The 14,290-nt window shown below is 35.7% G+C and overlaps 1 protein-coding gene across 3 annotated transcripts in view; it reads right to left on the reverse strand.

The window, feature by feature from the left end:
- Positions 1-14,290, reverse strand: part of LOC141452495 (uncharacterized) — a 155,083-nt gene that overhangs the window by 117,442 nt on the left and 23,351 nt on the right. Inside the window, exon 1 of one of the 3 annotated variants that reach the window (XM_074124698.1) lies at positions 6,446-6,590. The exons of the other annotated variants lie outside the window; for them this stretch is intronic. The gene's annotated coding sequence lies outside the window, so the exon portion shown is untranslated. Of the gene's footprint in view, positions 1-6,445; positions 6,591-14,290 lie in introns of those variants that run through there. 3 annotated transcript variants of the gene reach the window in all.

A 14,290-nucleotide genomic window follows, 5' to 3' on the forward strand; every position in this document is an offset into this window, starting at 1 on the left:
ACAAAGTACGCTACCTTGGACTGCACCTAGACCAAACGGTTGACATGTAATCCCCATAGAAACTAACCAACGCTACAAACTTCTCGCCAGACTACTTGACAAACTTAACCTACATAACAAAAGACTCTTACGAGTATATCTACTGTTACTGCGACCTATTTGGGTCATACGGCCAAATCGAAGTATGGGGGATTGACTAAGCGTTTCCAACTCACTATGCCTTCAGACATTACAGTCCAAAAATACTTCGAAAACTTCTTAAACGCTCCGTTCTATGTATCTAACCTCACCACTATCCATAATGACCTCAAAATCCCTTTTCATTTTAGAGATCTTGCTAACACTCGTTTTCACAAAATTTCATTCCACTCTACAGCAGCTCAACCTAACCCTCTCATAGAACACTTATCTTCTTCCACATTACCAAGTAATCCTCTAAGGAGATTAAAGAGAAGATGGTCTCGTGATATTCTCTTATCGTGAGAGCGAAGCACGTTACTGGAGTGACACCAATGGGTGCCTTCTCCACTCATGATTTTCTTCTATTTCTTTTTTCTTTTACCATATTTGCTTGTTGCAACAACTGTTGCAGTGGTAAATTCCAATAAAAGATTTAAAAAACAAAAAACAAAAAGTTAAGTATTCGTCTATCTAGTTTTTATGTGGAAACTTAAAATAATGATGAAATGTGAAAAAAGGGTTACTTACGTCAGCTAATAAATAAAAAACCAGCCCTTTAAAAAAGCCAAAGTTAACCTTCTTCCTTTTTAACTTCCCAAGTTATGAAGGTTCACTCTTCTGATAATACTTGCGAAAGAAAGTAGTATAAAAAGGGCCTCGAGAAAGAAATAGAAAACATAAATCACACCTTAAATTCATTCACGAAAAAAGATGAATTATTTGGTGAGGAGATGACGATATGGGTGGGGGTGGGGGTGGGGTCAAAGTGTGAATAAAAGAATGACAAATGACATGCGCAAGAACATGTCGGGGCAAGATAGTGTAGTTTATTTTTACTTTATAGATACCTACTTCTTTTTTTTCTTTTTTTTTTTTTTAGTTTGGCCCCTCTCTAAACTATTTTGTAATGTTTAAACATGGTATTTTTATTTTTTATTTTCTTTATCACTTTACTGGGTGGAAGGAGGTGGACTTTCCCTTTTTGAACTACTAATGTGTCCTCTTGTTGTAGGAGTAACAGCTTTGGAGAAATGACTCTGACAAACGAATGAATTCAGTGAGTAATAATACCATGCAGGGGCTACAGAGTGGAACTGCAAAGTGTCAAGAAGGCGATCAAGAAGCGGGTGCAGGGTAGGATGTAGTACGATGAATACAGAAAGCAGTGTCACTTGGTTTGAAGGGTGTGGTTATTGGTGGTGGTTGATGATGCTGTGCCCTGGAGTCACAGAAGGATAAGATTTAGATGGTGGTTAGTTGTGAAGGAAGGACCACTACTGTTCATGCACGAGATCCTGGAGGAGCAAGGAAAGGGTGCAAGTGGCTACCCATCTACGGCTTGTCAGCCTACACTCTAGATTCTTCCTTAGCGATTCCCTCACACTTTACGTAACAACCGAGAGATGGGAGAGGGTGTACGGGTGGGAAAAAGTGGAAAAGCTGGGAAAAGCTCCCCCTCCTCTCAACACCACATCAAGACCAAAACAATGGTTTTCCTCATCTGAATGAACATTTTCATATCTTCTATTCTCCTGCCATCTTGCCCTGGTTATCCCCTCTGAAGTGCTTCCCTCTCTGATTGTTCCCCGTATATTCATGTAAATATTAAAGTTTCTAGTATCTTTCCTTTTTTCCCCCACCACTACTCTGCTTTTCATATTTTTTCCCAAGAAGTCCCCCATAAATAAAGGGGAGTAAAGATCAGTTCTAAGAATAATTTCAATATTTACATTCCGCTAGCGAAACAAAACCAGCAGGGTGAAAAAAGATGAAAAATCAAAAACCAGGTTTTAAAAAATAATTGAGGACCAATGGAAAATTTGCACATTTTTCCTTGTTTATACTTGAGACTAACGGATCCCCCAATCTTTATGCAGCTTCTCAGAAAGCAAGATTGTTTCTTTTTTATACCTCAGAACTATAAGAAACGTTGGAGGTGCCACGATAGTCGAGCGGTTATAGGCTAGACCCGCAAAGCTAAGATGTATTGCATGTTATTTAATGTGCTAATATGAGGAATTTATAGTAAAGTATGTTAGGCGGTTATAGGCTAGACCCGTAAAGCTAAGATGTATTGCGGTACTAGTCTAGGCTTTGCATTTTAATTAATGGTTTAATATTAGGAATTGATAGTAAAGTATGTTAGGTGGTTATAGGCTAGACCCGCAAAGCTAAGATGTATTGCGGTACTAGTCTAAGCCTTTGCATTTTATTTAATATGTTAAAATGAGGAATTTATATTAAAGTATGTTTGCTAGTCGCCTCCGCGCACGACACCTAATAGGTATTTGGACGTAAAGCCTGCCTGAAAAAATAGGTAATTACTTTACTTTACAAGAAACGTTGCCAGGTAATAGTTATTTCTAACTACTGAATTCCTGCTCAAGGACAAGGGCAACTTAGTTTAGAGAGGAACATACCCTACCTTAGAATCTATTGACTTATGCTTGAGAGACCAGTTTTTTTTCCAGAATATTTAGGGAAGGCAGTGGCGAGAAGGAATGCTGGTTACCCCTATCCTCCTGGTACTACCACCCTACCCAGAGATGGGTTCTTCCATCTCTTGAGGGTTTTAAAAAATGAGTGGTCTCACCAGGACACAATAGATTCCTTCTATGTTCGAATTGCAGACTCCTACTTTTCCTATTTTTTTTTTTTTTAAATGGAAGCTCCGCCATTGTTTGTATTTCTCCTAGGATTGCCCTTAAATGAATGCTTATTTAAAAAAGTTTTCAACGAAGTCACAGATAGCCATTCCTCTGAGTGAGCCATTCCTCTGAGTAACTAAGTTAAAATTTCCTAAGACTTGTTATGGTAAGGAACCCATATTAAAGCCAAGTAATAGATCTTTTGTAAAAATGCTAGGTTTGAAGAAAACGATGAGAATAAGAGATAATCGTGAGGCCAGCTTGTTGACGTAATCATTAATTGACACTCAAATTGAGAAAACAAAAAAACTAAATCTTAAGACAGTTCACTTTGACCCAAATAATACTCGGTTAGTCAGCTGTCAGACATGTCAGAGGAACGTTCCTCTTCCTTCTCGCTAATGTGCAGCACTTAAAGCCGTGTACACAAACTGGAGGCGGCATTGCTGTTCATTGATTTCAGATTTACTGTAAACTGACTGGCGCCCATTCAATCTGGTTGGTGGACTAGGCTGGGAGTAAGAGAGAGAGACGTTTACACCACACAACTTATATCAACATGCAGACAGAGTGACAGACGGACATGTCCGAAGGGGGGGGTCGTGTAGAAGGTTCCAGGAGGTGGGGCTCGTCCTGAAGGATACGCCACAGCCATATGTATTGGGCTCCATCAGAAACAAATAAAAAAACAGCTGTGTTTGTAAAAACTGTACATTACTCTGAAATGTTCACTTACAGAAGAAGGCTGCCCCCAAACAAAACCAAGTTTACCAAATAGACTGGAATTCTTTTTTTAGTAAGTGATCGAATAGGGACGTACTTCCGATTCAGGGATTTACTAAAAAACCAATTTTAGCAATACATTAAACCCTTCTGGACGTACAGTTAAGAGATGGGCAGTAAAGTAAAGTAATTGCCTATTTTTTCAGGTGAGCTTTACGTCCAAATTAGGTGTCGTGGACGGAGGCGACTAGCAAACATACTTTACTACAAAATTCCTCATATTAACCATTAAATAAAATCTAAGGCATAGACTAGTACCGCAATACATCTTAGCTTTGCGGGTCTAGCCTATAACCGCCTAACATACTTTACTATAAATTCCTCATATTAACCATTAAATAAAATCTAAGGCATAGACTAGTACCGCAATACATCTTAGCTTTGCGGGTCTAGCCTATAACCGCCTAACATACTTTACTATCCATTCCTCATATTAACACATTAAATAAAATGTTAGGCCTAGACTAGTACCGCAATACATCTTAGCGGGTCTAGCCTATAACCGCCTAACATACTTTACTATCCATTCCTCATATTAACACATTAAATAAAATGTTAGGCCTAGACTAGTACCGCAATACATCTTAGCGGGTCTAGCCTATAACCGCCTAACATACTTTACTATCCATTCCTCATACTAACACATTAAATAAAATGCAAGGCCTAGACTAGAACCGCAATACATCTTAGCTTTGCGGGTCTAGCCTATAACCGCCTAACATACTTTACTATCCATTCCTCATATTAACACATTAAATAAAATGTAAGGCCTAGACTAGTACCGCAATACATCTTAGCTTTGCGGGTCTAGCCTATAACCGCTCCGATATCAAGACGTCTGGTGATCACAAACATCTTTGTGAACAAGAGTGTGTGATCAGAAGTCCGAGGCTGGCCACAATACCAATCCATCAGTCAAAAGCAATGATTGAAGCAAATCATGTGTTTTGTCAGTCCGTCTTTCTTTACAAAATATCCCTAAGTAGCAAATAAATCGCAGATAGTTGAAACTATGTAGTTCGACTAAAAATCACCAGGGGGATCTGACTGCAATTTAATTGGTAAAAAAATTTCATCAAACGGAAGTAACACTTAACGTAATAGATTTTTTTCATTTTCACCAAAATGGTTTCCGCAATTTTCTTTAAACTAAGTATATTAATGGTAAGTTTTTTTTTGCAGGAAAATTTCATTAAGGGCTCTTTCAGAGGTTGGGTTGGTTAGATTTTCCTCTAATGTACTATTTGCGTACAATGTACAGCCGTTCGCTTTAGAAAATGTCTTCTAAATTTCCTCTAAACACCGTATTTAGATCAAAAATTTTTCTTTAAATAATTTTACAACAAAAATTAATTTTAGGCATTTTTGAGGTGTGTTAAAATGTTTCCTATAAAGTCAATCACACGAAAATGATTGTAAGAAATTGTTGAAACCAGAATCTATTTTATCCGGAGCAGGGCCGCCAAGAGAAGTGTGTGTGTGCTAAACAGAGGGACAAAGTTAAATAAAAAGGGAAATTTTCATTGGAGTTGTGTCAACACTGCTGTTGTTTCATTTTATGCAAATAAATTCAGTTTTTTTTTTAAATTTATGCAATAATTTTTTCCAAGTACCTTTTCTTTACATTTTAAAATCTTTACGAAGAGGGTTTGTAACAAAAAATGTATTTTTCAAAGAATTACATTGTTCCTTTTTATTACATTTTTACATGCAAAAATTATATTGCTAAATCATGTTTTATTAAAAGCAAATACTAATACAAATGCAAATACAGGAAGTCAAGCATTCAGTCAATATCCGGTACTAACGCGCAAACGACTTTCCTTTGCTAATATTTTCAAAGTTCTAACGCACAAATATTAATGGAAGACCGACAAACGTTCTGGGAATACATAGAATCTCAAACTAGGGTAACTATATTTTTTTTCTGCCCAGAACTGGAGATGGAATTCTCCATGACTATTTCAAACCATCCTTGCAGCTGCTAACGCTAGAGTTCAGCTTATTAATGGAATCCTGACTATCGGATTGGATTCCGGTAGAAAAAGAAAGTAAAGCTTCTTTCTAATAAGTAAAAAGTAAAGTAAAGTTATTGCCTATTTTTTCAGGCGGGCTTTACTTCCAACTAACACAAATTAGGTGTAGTGAAGTGAGGCGACTAGCAAACATACTTTACGATAAATTCCTCATATTAACACATTGAATAAAATGCAAGGCCTAGACTAGTACCGCAATACAGCTTAGCTTTGCGGGTCTAGCCAATAACCGCCTAACATACTTTACTACAAAATTCCTCATATTAACGCATTAAATAAAATGCAAGGCCTAGACTAGTACCGCAATACATCTTAGCGTTGCGGGTCTAGCCAATAACCGCCTAACATACTTTACTACAAAATTCCTCATATTAACGCATTAAATAAAATGCAAGGCCTAGACTAGTACCGCAATACATCTTAGCGTTGCGGGTCTAGCCTATAACCGCCTAACATACTTTACTATAAAATTCCTCATATTAACACATTAAATAAAATGCAAAGCCTAGACTAGTACCGCAATACATCTTAGCTTTGCGGGTCCAGCCTATAACCGCTCGTCTACCATGGCGGCTTCTAATAAATAAAGGTAATGCCTAATTCTCAGTTGGGACTTAATGTGTAATTACCATATTAAGTGTCGTGAACAGGGTAGAAGTTCATGCTTTACTATTTACCAGCCCAAACTTAAGATCACTACATTAAACGAACTCCCAAGTTTCTGATTCTGAAGTTACGCCGTTTTGATGGCACCCAATTGGATAATAATCTCAAAAATACTATCGGGAATAAACTAACCACTTCTTCCTATTGCATGGATTTACGCTTGATGATGCTAGAGAATTGAGTTGTTGGCCCAAAAAAAAACTCTCCAGCATCAGTTTTTTCGGCAGTCCTTGGACCCAACCATGTACCATACAGCGAATTCACTGCTTCCCTTACCAGTATTACAGCATTAATATCTAAATTTGTTACCAGAAAACCAGATATTTGTGGTAAATTATTCGATTTGTACTATTTTAGAAAGAGGAAATCATATGATTTTTTTTTCTTTGTTCTTAACATTTATTTCCGGCAAAAATACTAAAAAAACGTTAATTCCAATTTCCTTCAAACATTTAGAAGGAAAACTGCGATCTTTATTATAGTCTTTATTAAATTAGATTTTCATAAGACATGGTTTTCCACCCCGACTTAGAAATTGTTAATATACAGACAAAAATTCCCTATGACTAAGATTAAAATTCCCCCCTCGATGAAAAAAATGAATAAATAAAATAAAATTTTGGAATGGAGGGGGGTTATTAAATTCTTTTCTTGTTAAAAGTAATAATTGTTTTATTCTGAAGAAGGCTGTGGCTTAGGGATGCTAAAATATTATGAACACATTCCCCCGCAAAATATATTTATATTTACGTGAATCATGTATTCTCACGCTATGTGCGCGCGCACCTCGGCTGGGGATTAACTGTGGTAATAAACAGGAAACCCTTGCATGACGTGATGGTATTTAAACAAAAATGGTGGAGATATGAACTGCTCTGCTGGCCCTTCGCTGATGATTATTAACCCTTAACAACTACTGGATTTATTATTCAGAGATCCTTAGGGATACAATGTATTTTCCGTTGTGAAAATATTTTTCACGGATAATTTGAAGATGGCATTGGCAAATAGTTATTTCCTGTTATACCTGTTGCAATCGTGATCTATGTTTCGTATTTAGTGTCCCTAAAAAAAACCTGTTATTTTTTTTTTTTTAATCATCCAGTTATTTAGTTGCAACTATAAAATTTAGAGGGAGTAACTGGGATACTAGAATAAAACGACAGGAATGATATTTGAAAGAAGAAACCCAATTGTATCACATCCTGGCGTTGGAATTAGCGAAGATGATCGCGAGTCCATTCTGGCGATTGCGTCGTCTGACGGAAGTAAAAGTAAAGTAATGCCATTGAATGCTGTTCATCGTTTTTTTGGTGACGGATTCAATAATCTTCCTTCACAATTTAATGGAGCAATGTAGCCCTTACGTGGGATCTTTCTGCTCCAGGAACGTCCTACCGAACGAGGTTCCACCCAGAGTGGAATAGCAAAGGTGAAAAAGAAGTAGCTCAAATTACTCACTACACCAACATGAAGATGTGTAGTAGATAGATTGACAAAATGATAGACTAATACGTAAATAGGTTACTTGTAATACGGTAAAAATAAGTTAAATATGGGTGCAAGATAGTCCTTTATAAGCCTAGTGAGTCGTCAACATGGTTAAATGTGGAATGTAGAACTGCATTGAACTGAAATTGCCACTAGAGTACTCCACCAAGATGGAGTATAAAGTAAGCTTACAGCCTACATAATGGCGGCTCTCTAGTCTACAATATGCCTATTCCTCTTTTATCTAATTCACGATTAAACAATACAAATTCTAAACTTTTTTTGTTTCTGTTAACGATAATTGGGTAAAACATGAGGTATTATTCCAAAAGAAATATTATTTATCGTATTTTTAAAGAAAAATTTTTTTTCTTGCTTTAATCGAAAGTTTATCAAATACCTAAGGGAGAAATGTTGGAAAAAATAATTTAAATTAATTATTTCATTTAAATTATTAAGTTTGAAGTATTGGCCAATCACAGCGTAGTAGTGTTGCAGACGGTGGGCGGGTCACGCCCACCTCTAGATTAATCACGCCCCGTCCAATGATAACCAGTTATGGGCTGGGTCAAAGCGTATTAACAATGGTGGTTCAATACCTTTCACTTATTTTTCTATATCTCTTATTACTTTCTCACATTTTATTAACTTTTTCTTTTAGTTTCTTTAGAAATAATTTTAATCTTACGTCGATATTAAGAAAAAATGTTATCAAATTTTTTGAAAAAAATAATTCTCAATTTTCAAGAAATTGTTCATAAGTTAAGATCGTTTTCAAATAGTTATCCCAATAATCGACAGTTTCACTTTACTTTGAACACTCACATGACTTTTTCTTACCATTATATTTACGAATATAATTGAGTTTTCTTGTAACTTGAAAGTTGTTATACAAGTGGGATTAGTCAAATCCTTTCAACATTTCAAAAACATGACATTCTTACTGACATTATGCAATTTTTTTTGTTAAAGCCGTACATTTTATTGTTAACTGTACGTAATCATTATTACATTTAATTGTAATCTTACATGTTTACTGCCATAAAATAGATTGTTGCCAAAAAATTAATGTTTTGTGTGTAGCGTGTAAAGTTAACTGAAAATCCTTCGAGTCATATCCGGAACGGATGTGCGATCTGCCCAGAAATGGCAAAGGAAAGCCTAAAAAGTCCCCCGTTCCCAAGGAGTGTGCCCTTGGATAGTGTTCTCTTGGTTAATGGAGATTAAGAACGCCCAAAATTAGAGAAAAGAGCTGAAAAATCGATTCAAAGCCAAATAGAATATACGATTCATCGATTTTTTCATCGAAACTTTACTATAGCTTGGAATTGGCTCCAACGCTATTTAATCAGAAGAAAACTTTTTTTCTCGTTTTCGAGATCCAGTTCACCTGGAATTATGCAATGCTTGATGCAAAAATTACTACGTAAGTCCAAAACTCAGGTGTACAAGAAAGAGAGGTGCAAATTTAATCTTCAAGGAAGTTAGACTAGAGAAAAGATGTCGCAGGATGGTAGCTCTGAACAGGAAGTCGTGGGTGGGAGAGAGAGACAGAAAGAGGAAGAGAATCCTTCCATCTCTTACTACCGACGGTGAAAGACCCCAATCACCCTTGCGGGGGGGGAGAAGTTTAGAAGGGATGCTGTTATCTACACAAGAAGACAAAAGTAGTGCTGAGTCAATGAGAGAAGTTTAAGGTCTGTCTAACTGAGCCCTTATCAGTAAGCACTTACAAAGATCAAAAGGAACCCGCTTTGGGGCTCGGCACTCTTGGCATCCAGTTAAAGTCTTCTAGTTCACAAGACTGGTCCCATTACAATTGAATTTCTTACTTCAAACTCAGATCTCGGGGGATGGATAAGAGATCCGTTTGTAAGTAGCACGCGAGCTTATTAAGTTCACTTCCTCTTTGATTTAGTGAAGATGATGTAATCTGTCAAATTGTCTTAATTGAAAATTTACAGAATTTCACTGAACGTAAACACTCTAGTTAAAAGTAAAATTGTGTAGATTGCAATGAGGAGGAGATTTCAAACAATATAAAAATGATAAGTCCACGTTATGTGGTAGAAAGGAAACGAATGTTTGACGACATGTACAGGTATTTAGATGCACCATTTCGCTACGTTGACATAATATTCTCCAGCAACATCTATGTGCTTAAATATCTGTAGCAGAGCTAGCAATGAAATATGAATGTATTTAAAAGCTATAGCCGAATTAGAATGAATGCAAGAAAATGATTAGAAAAGGATTACGGTGATTTTAATTTCGGTTTAGCTATAAGGATGGCAGGAATATAGAGTACTGATCCATCCATTAGTTGTAAGTTTGTATGTAAATAGCTGTATATAGTGTGAAGCGAATGTATTTATAAGGTAAGAATGGAGAGTGAGTGATATTCTAGTGATAAGCACATAGACGGTGCTGGCTGTATGGCGGAAGTCAATGCCAAAAAAAAAAGAAAACCAAAAAGAAAAAGTAAAAACAAAAAAATACCGGAAATCCCAGCTTTATATTACTAGATGAACTTCCTGTCCAATTTCTACTTAAAAAAAAACAAAAAAAAAAACATTTATTCTATAAATTGTTGGAGAAAGTCAAGCGAGTTCCTTCCTTCCTTCCTTCCTTTATAATACGTCATAAGAGCGGAAACGTTCTTGAAACAGATTACGACAAAATCCAAACTTTCCTGCATCAAAAGTTAAAGTTACGTCAAAAGTTTAATGTAAAAAAGTTCAGTCTGAGAAGCTTATTTAAAGCTGCTGAAAAGAAGCTTTTAATTTTTAAATCAAATTTAACTATTTAGAATTTAAAAAAACAACAAATATTTAACCAATGAAGCTTAAAAATTTTAAATTTCGACGTCACCAGCCAGGGTCGAGAGGAAGTAAAGCCCTAAACAGTTCAGGCAATATTTCAGTAAATAGGAAGTCACTTAATACTCTTAAAAACTTAACAGGGTCTACAATATAATAAAGGCACTGACTTTTCCCAGATGAAGCAGAAATGTATTTTATTTCAACTTAGGATTATTTTAACAGGATGTGTTTATTAATTTTTTTTTTCGTCGTTCTACGCATTTCCTGTCTAGTTAGCTCTTATCCGTTTCATCAATTCTATTCAATTTTGTAGAACATACAATAAAAGACCAATTTTGTAGAACATACAATAAAAGACCAATTTTGTAGAACATACAATAAAAGACCAATTTTGTAGAACATACAATAAAAGACCAATTTTGTAGAACATACAATAAAAGACCAATTTTGTAGAACATACAATAAAAGACCAATTTTGTAAAAACCTCCTTTAAACAGCAAAAATTCCCAACTTCAAAAACCTGCGCGATGTTTTTAAACACTGCCAACTAAGAAAGTATAAGTTAAAGGAAAAACAAATTATTAAAATATCATCTGTATACAGATGCACGGATACGATTCACAGGAAATTTGTAATTCAATAAAACTCAACTTGTTGATGCCAAACTAAACAAAGAGTGAGGAAGACGTGGAAGTATCCAATTATCGATTGATTGCCTTTCCTGTGCCGTAATTATCTGTCTGTCTGTACGGAACGCCTAACAATACATTTTCTAAATACAGATCAATCACAATAAATTACAATTGAAAAGTTTTCTTATAATTATCGACAATATTAGTCTCTATATACGGATAAAATATGAACACTATCGATTCATTACTTTCGGAGATATTAGCAGTTAAAGTTTTCATAGTTTCAAACTGGCCTAAACTTTAACCCTGAATATCTCGCTCTACGTTCATCAGATTATTACGATATTTTAAGCAATTATCGACAATATTAGTCTCTATATACGGATAAAATATGAACGCTATCGATTCATTACTTTCGGAGATATCAGCAGTTAAAGTTTTCATAGTTTCAAAGTTGCCAAAAAAAAAATCATTTCGCGTCTATATACTTAAAAAATGGTTATTTCCGTTGAAAACCGGAAAGCCGGTGGAAATAAAAGGAACATAACAACAAAGTTTCATTCCGCAAAAATGATGTCTTAAGAAAAAGAAAAAGAATGTTAAAAACTAAATAAATAAATCATAATGTAATGGTATAAATTATTGATTAACTAATTATTAATATTAAATTACTTTCGATATAGTGCATCGATTGATGTTTGCAATCGATTGCTGTTTATATATTTAAAATGGAAAAAAAATGTATGTAACTGACGAAATGGACAATAGAATTATTTACGTTTACTCTATATTTCTTTTATGTGTATGTATTTCATTTTCTCTGCGTGGAAAATTCAATAAACTGTTTTCTTTTAAATCTTTAAATAAATGGCCGATTATTGTACCGAAGGAAGTTCAAAAGTTGGTAGCACAGGTCGGAAAAGTTTACTATAAATACGACTTGATACATACAAATACAAATAGGAGGGGAGAATTCATTCAATTCTTTGGTGCTTTCACCGTCCAGCGTGGATTTCCTGATAATGAAGTTAAGTTCGGTAACTAGGAGGTCGTGAGGAATCTGTGGTGTTACGGGATCTTGCAGCTTGCAGAAACATAGGGGATCAAGGAGATCTTAGTGCAAAATAGAGTTTGGGGAGCATTAGCGATTCTACGGAGTGTTTTTGACTGGAAGGATTGGATTCTATGGATATTGGAAGCTTTGGCTGAGCCCTAAAGTTCCATTCCGTATGTCCAGGCAGGCTTCAGTATCATTGTTTAGATAAGTCGTTTATTCTGCAGTGAGAGTTTAGATCGTTCGTCAAGAAGTTTAGAGAGAAGTTTGAATCACCTGTTTAGTTCTTTCCGTTTAAGACTAGCAATAATTCTGCCCTAACTAATAAGCCTAATTTGTTGCTAAAGACAGTTTAATCAATACAAATTTAAATTTAAAATTATTAGGTAATACCTTTTCATTGTGAAAGTAGAGTTTTAAGTACCCTAAACCAGTGATTCGAAACCTTTTTTTGTCGCGGCACACTTTTAACAATTTCAAAATTGGGGCGGTACACTAACAATAAGATAAGTTTAAAAAAGTATTTTACTTATCCCATAATACACTGTGTAAAATAGTTTATGTTTATTTTCAATATAAAATAAAATAATATGTACTACAAAAACAACAGTAAAGTAAAGTAATTGCCTATTTTTTCAGGTTAGGCTTTACGTCCGACTACCAAATTAGGTGTCGTGGACGGAGGCGACTAGCAAACATACTTTACTATAAATTCCTCATATTAACACATTAAATAAAATGCAAGGCCTAGACTAGTACCGCAATACATCTTAGCTTTGCGGGTCTAGCCCTATAACCGCCTAACATACTTTACTATAATTTCCTCATATTAACACATTAAATAGAATGCAAGGCCTAGACTAGTACCGCAATACATCTAAGCTTCGCGGGTCTAGCCTATAACCGCCTAACATACTTTACTATAATTTCCTCATATTAACACATTAAATAGAATGCAAGGCCTAGACTAGTACCGCAATACATCTTAGCTTTGCGGGTCTAGCCTATAACCGTTCGGCTATCGTGGCACCTGCAAAAACGAACAGTATATGTTTATTAAGGGATTAATTACAAGTTAATAATAAGAATACTTTTAATGGGAAATTTGAGCTTGATGTTTTTTTGATAATTACAGTTTATATTTGGTCATAAAAATATCGTCTTCTACATTTAATATATAATTTTTATTGTATGCATTTCTCAAAATTTGGCGGCACACTTCAAAAACTTTCGCGGCACTTTTGCGTGCCGCGGCACAGTGATTGAGAATCACTGCCCTAAACTGTCCTATACGTCTTAGAGAGAACTTATATCAGTGGTCCCCAAACTTTTTACCCAGGGGGTCCAGGTTCACTGTCCCTCAGACCGTTGGAGGGCTGGACTATAAAAAAAAAAACTATTTTAAAGTAAAAAAAAAAAAAAAAAAAAAAACGGGAAAAAATAGAATATTTAAAATAAAGAACAAGTAAATTTAAATCACCAAACTGCCCAGTATTTCTGTGGGAATTATGGACCTGCTTTTGGCTAATGAGATGGTCCAATGTCTGGTTTAGTTATAGTGCTTTGCCTTTCTTCCTATACTTCTCCTGTTATTTTTCGGAGCCGTGACGCGTGCATCCCGCGCGTCATCGGAAGTAGTACTGTACATGTACGACGGAGCGCTTTGCGGCACCGCCCACATATAGCCGCTCCTCTCACTGACCACCAATGAAAGAGATGGCCCCTTCCGGAAGTGCGGAGGGGGCCGTATAAATCCTGAGGAGGCCGCATGTGGCTCGTGGGCCGTAGTGGACTTCATTTCAACTATAATAATAATAATGATTAATAAATAACTCATTTAAAAGCATCTTGAATTCATCCTGTCACAGTACGCATGCGTAAAATATCTCTAACCGGTTTCGGTCTTTCATTCACCATTAGAGGAAGTTCGTTCCAGTTTGGTCTGTAGAGATTTCGATACCATCATATTTCCGGCTC

The sequence above is a fragment of the Rhodnius prolixus genome, unplaced genomic scaffold, assembly GCF_049639745.1.
Source record: "Rhodnius prolixus isolate KJV_2025 unplaced genomic scaffold, Rpr scaffold_3, whole genome shotgun sequence".
In the NCBI taxonomy this organism is placed as follows: domain Eukaryota; kingdom Metazoa; phylum Arthropoda; class Insecta; order Hemiptera; family Reduviidae; genus Rhodnius; species Rhodnius prolixus.